The sequence below is a fragment of the Mastomys coucha genome, unplaced genomic scaffold (genome assembly GCF_008632895.1).
Source record: "Mastomys coucha isolate ucsf_1 unplaced genomic scaffold, UCSF_Mcou_1 pScaffold6, whole genome shotgun sequence".
NCBI lineage: Eukaryota > Metazoa > Chordata > Mammalia > Rodentia > Muridae > Mastomys > Mastomys coucha.
In genome coordinates this window covers 123,428,222-123,434,350 of record NW_022196912.1, presented here as the reverse complement: position 1 = coordinate 123,434,350, position 6,129 = coordinate 123,428,222, and the positions used below count along the sequence as shown (strand labels likewise).

At 35.3% G+C, this 6,129-nt stretch overlaps 1 long non-coding RNA gene and 2 other non-coding genes across 21 annotated transcripts in view; all 3 read right to left on the bottom strand.

Moving 5' to 3' along the window:
* Positions 1 to 6,129, bottom strand: part of LOC116079627 — a 57,148-nt gene that overhangs the window by 28,205 nt on the left and 22,814 nt on the right. For 18 of the 19 annotated variants that reach the window (XR_004114086.1, XR_004114101.1, XR_004114087.1 and 15 more), the window contains 3 exons: positions 5,407 to 6,073; positions 4,657 to 4,731; positions 2,789 to 2,864 (listed from right to left, as the gene is read on the bottom strand). This is a non-coding gene — a long non-coding RNA (uncharacterized LOC116079627). The remainder of the gene's footprint in view (positions 1 to 2,788; positions 2,865 to 4,656; positions 4,732 to 5,406; positions 6,074 to 6,129) is intronic. The other variant, XR_004114089.1, reaches the window with a different exon arrangement.
* On the bottom strand, positions 4,362 to 4,432 carry LOC116081283. The gene has a single exon (XR_004114794.1). It is a non-coding gene; the product is annotated as a small nucleolar RNA SNORD113/SNORD114 family (small nucleolar RNA).
* Positions 5,601 to 5,672, bottom strand: LOC116081282. Its single transcript, XR_004114793.1, has one exon. It is a non-coding gene; the product is annotated as a small nucleolar RNA SNORD113/SNORD114 family (small nucleolar RNA).

The following is a 6,129-nucleotide window of genomic DNA, read 5'->3' as shown; positions in this document are numbered from 1 at the left end:
AAAAAAAAAAAAGAAATGCTATTACCTCCCCATGTTTTTTTTCTAGTTAGATATTGATTTTTATCCTTGCTTTATGATGATAAACTCACTATTTTCACACATGTAAGACACTGGCAAAGATAATACAGCCATAGGCATGTTGCTCAATTGACAAAGTGACAGAGACTCTGTAACTTTGAGATGGTGTCTAGTGAGCACTTTGGGGTCATTTCCTGATAATGATGGGGGTATTTGCCATGATACAATGAGTTCTGAACTCAAAATGAACCCAGAGTAATATGCACACCTAGCCACCAGTAACTATTGACTCCTTGAAACAGTGAAAGCCTGTTGATCCATTTATTATCCCTTCACACACTGCCAGTGTTCTTTCAGTGTAACATGAGCTAGGAGTTGGAGTGTGGCTTCCTCTGTCATATTTATCTCTTTCATTCTATTCATTAATTCTCATGGGCACATTTCTAGTCACCCCAGGATCCATGCATAATTCCTAAGACCTTTCTACAGATTTTCTCCCCTGAAAGAACAACTAGATTTCTACTATGTTGGAAGTTCCTGTTCCAGATACTTTTTGTAGTTTATAATTCCTAAATTCCCAGAACCAGCATCATGAGCTCAGACTGTTCCTTGTATTCTTCATTCATGTCTTCAGGGGTTTATTGAACATGTACCTGTACTGATGATCATCTACTATAGTCACGTGAGAATCACAAAAACTTGTGATCCTTGGATAACTTTAATATCCTCCTGCATAATTATTCTCATAAGAATAGTTCTACTCTGAGTTAACATCACTGCTGTATGCACGCGCAGATCAATGTAAAATGGTTTATATTAAGCCCATTTTTACAAGTAGGTCAGAATGTCTTCTAAATGATTCTCAGTCACACTTTAAAGACATAATTTTGTGTGAATGGCTTTTTTACAAACAACATCAAGACCACAATCTCAACTGACACTATTCACAGGGGTCTCTACACTTAGGACATACAGACCCACCCTCAAATCTGAGCAAAGAGAAAAGTGTCAGCACAATTCTGTTCTTTCAGGAATACAGAGCAAAGGAAGTCATTACCAAGAGTGAGACCTCATTTGCATTGGTCTCTATATTCAATCTTTGATTACTCAGTCATTTAGGCAATTTGGCATGTCTTTTATTTGATTTCTCTTATACAAACAAACAGGATCAGTTGTGCCACCGAAACAGACTATGTCATTGGACTTCTACCTTGCCAACAGCTATGGTTTTAGTGCATAGAAATGTCTTCTTGCCATGCAAAATATTGCTATAGTTGAATATGGTTTATTCCTACTCATTAATAACTATATATTTGGTTACTGATTCTTTCCTTGAACTGCTTGTAGTGTTAGGTTCAAAAACATTTTAACAAAAGCAAAGACAAAACTCTCATATCTTGCTAATCCCTGTCTCCAATACAACTTTAGGGGTGGTGGTGGTTTATCCCTTCTATGGTGGACCAAAGCTCCAGATGCACACAAATTCAATTTCAGATGACACAGGGAGTTGTAATGAACCAGGTGAACACTGGTCTCTTTACATTATTACCCTGTTTAGTTATTAATTCATTAATTTACTATTGGCAACTTTTAAGTAGTATGGCTCACAGAAACCCAAGAGGTCTGTGATTGGATAATTGCCTTTGCTCTTGCTATAATCAGCCATAGGCTTATTTGCAAATTCTGTCTGACCATCATTGAGCTCATCTTTCCATGTATTGACTGTACATATATGAATATGAATGCTTCATGTCCATCACATATTAGAAACTGGACTGCACATGGTGTTCTGCAATTAAATAATGATATAGAATACTATCATGACAGATATATTTGAATATAGCATTAAAAAACTATACAAAGACTAGAATGTTGTGTAATACTTAACCTTGAACTCTCCTTGGAATTAGTGTATTCACAGGGTCACCATTAGTCTACTCTAAGGGTCAAAGAACAGAAAGAATGACAAAGAAACTGCTATCTTTCTCGTCTACTGAGTATTACATTCACCTTTTAATAACAATCATTAAGTGAAAGAGTACTTACTTTATTTTCCTTAAAAGAAAAATGAAAAATTTTGAACTCCTTCTTAGCACAGGAGTAGAAAAGTTTGATAATTTATACACTAACAATACATAGCCAAGCAAGTATCAGCACACACTCATTCCAATATCTACTGATGGCATTTTTGCTTTATAATGTATATTTATTTTGCCATCACCTAATTTATATTTTTTGTTTATTTGTTTGCTACTTCTCACAATGGTCCAATTATAAAAGTATAATAAAATGCATAGAAACAAATTCTAAAATGGAATATGTTCCAGTCCCTGAGGACTGACCAAGAGGATCATATGAAATAAAGAATGCACTGTTCATCTTTGGGGTTGGACCTAAGAATTCCACATATGCATTCATTCATGATGGCCACACCACCAGAGTTATCACTGATCAAAATCTAGTCTTTATTCCACTGTCTGTTGAGTAAGTTATCATATCCCTACTAATGTCATATCCACAAAGAGCATAAGATGAAGAGACCTTATACATACTCTTAAATTGCATACAGAGCTACTACAGCATTGGTTTGTCTATTTATCAGTTATGTTTTACATGCATGTCTTATTAATAGAGCACTTTGTATAAGTTCCTTAATACCCACTGGCATAGTGCTAGCCATTTTTTAGGTATACAACACACTTTGTAATAGTACAGTGATTATCCTAAGCAAACCATACAAACCAAGATAAGAATGGTGGCTTCAACTCACATTCAGCATGTGCTTCTTCTTGGGAAAGTGCAGAGGCCATGACCATGACAGATTCATCAATCACCTCATTCCTTCACTTGGAGACAAACATCACAAAGAATGTGAGAGAAGTAAGACATGCTGACTCTTCATTCTAGCCTTACAGCTTTTTGACTCAGGAAATCACTAGTTTTATAAGAAGATAAATGAATAACTTCAAATAAGCTCCTGTAAAAATTTGAGCACTCTATTAATAACACTGTCTACACTTGAGCCACAGAGGCAAGAGGGGCAGCTTTCTCTTTACATTTTACTTTTACTGTAAATTCTAGGTTCTCTTACATCATATATTTTTTATAAATGGACAATGCCTAACAATAGTCACTGTTTTTGTTCATATGCTTAATTATTCACATATTGAACGATCATAAAAATGTATATCCACAAACACCAAAAAGAACTCTACTGTATTTTTTGTACTACATGTCTGGTATGTAAGTATGTCATCACTTCTAACACTGACAATGGGTGATGCAAACTTTGGAATGGCCCTCAGAATATGTAAATAAGTTCATTGTACATAATCATAGTCTATCAGCAGTAGTCACTGATACAAGGTTGACTATCTACTTCACTGTTTTATACCTTGCCTATTCAGAGGTACTGATACACAGAAATAAGTATAAAGCCCTATGATTCATAAAATGCCAAGCACATACTTGATATTCCTAATCTATATTAAGGGAATTCTTATACTGATAGTAATTGATTCAGGTTTTCATAAATGTATAACCAATAGAAGACTCAATATCCATCAATTATCAATAATGGGATACAGTTGGTCTTTACTAATCATGTGAATATTCTGCTTGTCTGTGTCACTGTGGAGCTCTGGCTGTTTTGGAATATGTTTTTTAGCTCAGACTGGCCTTGAACTCAGAGATCTACCTCTAGAGGCCTCTGTTTATAAAGGGCTGGGACTAAAGATGTGAACCACCTATCAGCATGAGTATTTTTAAGCAAATCATTCAAAACAGAATTATGAATATTTTTGTGAATTTAAGCAAAACCATTCAGAATCCGTGCAGCAGAAACAAAGCTCCCTCCTCATGTGTGGAGGACATGGAGGATGTTCCCATCACACAGTGTGTCCATTCTAGGGACTAATGAGCAGAGAAGATAATAAAATCAAGACTTTCCCTGTAATGGCCTTCATTTCTCACCTACCACTAGCCACTAGGCCCACCAGTTTTGGAGTATATTTAATGTTCTTTTTGCTTAAAAACATGGCATTTTCAAACTCTCTCATAATGTTGACATTGTAATTTACATTGTCCATGTCATCATTGGCAAAAAAAAAAAAAAAATTAAAAAAAATTAAGGTGGCATAATATTCTGTACATACTAATCTATTTCTTGTCTTGGAAAATGCTTCACCCATTTCATTTTCACTGATTTGTAAGACTGATGGCTTGATTCTTACATTGATACAATTATAAAACAAAATGGAATTTATAACAAGGGAGGATGAACAGCTTATACGGTCCTGTAGTCTTACTACAGGAACACTTGAATGGATTATATTACTTCCTTAGTTGATCTCAAAGTTCCAAACATGTAGTCATCCACGTGACTCATGTGTCACCAGTGGTCATTATCAATCGTGGCTGTTCCTTTCTGCTATTCTGGCTTCTCCTAATCTGTGTGGAAGTGTTCTAATCTTAACCATCACTAATGTTTTAGAAATAATGTGACAACTTCCACTCTTATCTCTTGCTCTCACTGGTATAGAGCACTCATCCTTAATGTCACGCTCATCCTTAATGTCACACATTCAGTTTGCTAAGCAAACCAGCAAACCTGAAGAAAGAGTCCAAGCCATTACTCACAGTGGTCTTCCCAGCACCACGCATGACATCAGCAGAGTTCCTAGCCCATGGAGGCCTCTTCCAGTCAGCAAAGACCTAAGGAGTACAAAGCAGAAACAAGAAAGGCAAATTTAACACATTGTTATTGACCTCTGATAATGATCTTCACTTACTTAGCCCTACTAATCCTTTAGACACAGAGAGTATCTATTTAATTAGCTCTTAAATAAATAATGGCCAGTTTAGCAATGATTCAGATACTCAAATAGCTATCCTTTATGTTGTAACTTTCATCATTGGCAGATATGCATAATCCTATTTGAGCTAAAAAGTATTTCTTGCTCATCATGTATTTTTATAATTGGACTATACTTTATTGATTCTTGCACTCATCCAAATATATATATATATATATATTTGTTATATATATATATTATTTATTATATTATATATATATATAAAATATATATAAGGACCAGAGTCAACTGCCCTCTATTGTTGACATCTGGGTTTTATAATAGAGTTCAGATACTTAGTCACTATTTGTAGCTCACATGTTCCATGAATGTCCATCATCAATCCAAGACTGGCCCTATTGTTCTCACTTATGTCTATATTGTGAACATAAACGTATGTTATTCAATAACTACCTTCCTTTTAATATTTACGTGTAATCTAATGTACTATGTTATACTAACTTCATATATTAATAATCTATTACCCTAAACCTAGTGTGAATATATTTCACCTCTTAGTAACATAGGAACTAACCTTCCACAAACCATCAAAACTAGGAGAAGTTTGGGCAGATCTCACATCATCATCACATGCAACTGATGGGCGGGAAGCCATTGAAGGTGAATAGATACCTTAGGAAATTCCATTCTAAGGAAGGCAGAGCAAACCAGAGGACAAAACAATGACACCACTGCTATCAATTGTCATGGATCCACTTATCTTCTCTGTTAAATCTTGGTGTTTCAGACTCGAAGTCATCATGTATAATTCAAATGCCACCGGTGGTCATCATCAACCAAGATTAGTTCTCCTTTTCTTCAATTATTTTACTATCCCTATTAATTACTTAATTATAATAAACACTATGACTAGAAACCCCCACCCCCACAAAAAGTTAAATATGAGAGTCTAGTAATTCCTAATCTGTACATGGAATTTCAGTAATTATGTCCATCATGTAACTACTCATATTAGTTAACATAGTTGAATGACAAATGGACAATTATATGTGGTCCCCCTATCAATCATTGGTATTCAAATGGTCATTACTAACTACACTATACACTGTTTAAACACTATCTTAAAATACTCAAACCAAGACAAGGAGAATGCTGTAACTCACGCTGGTCTTGTTGGCCTCCTCAGTGTAGTGCAAATGGAGTCCTTGACCCTTGGATGATTGTCTAATCTCATGGTCCACCTTGAGTATAGAGAAGAGAAAGGAAGAAAAGAGAAGAGGAAGGGAGGGAAGAGGAG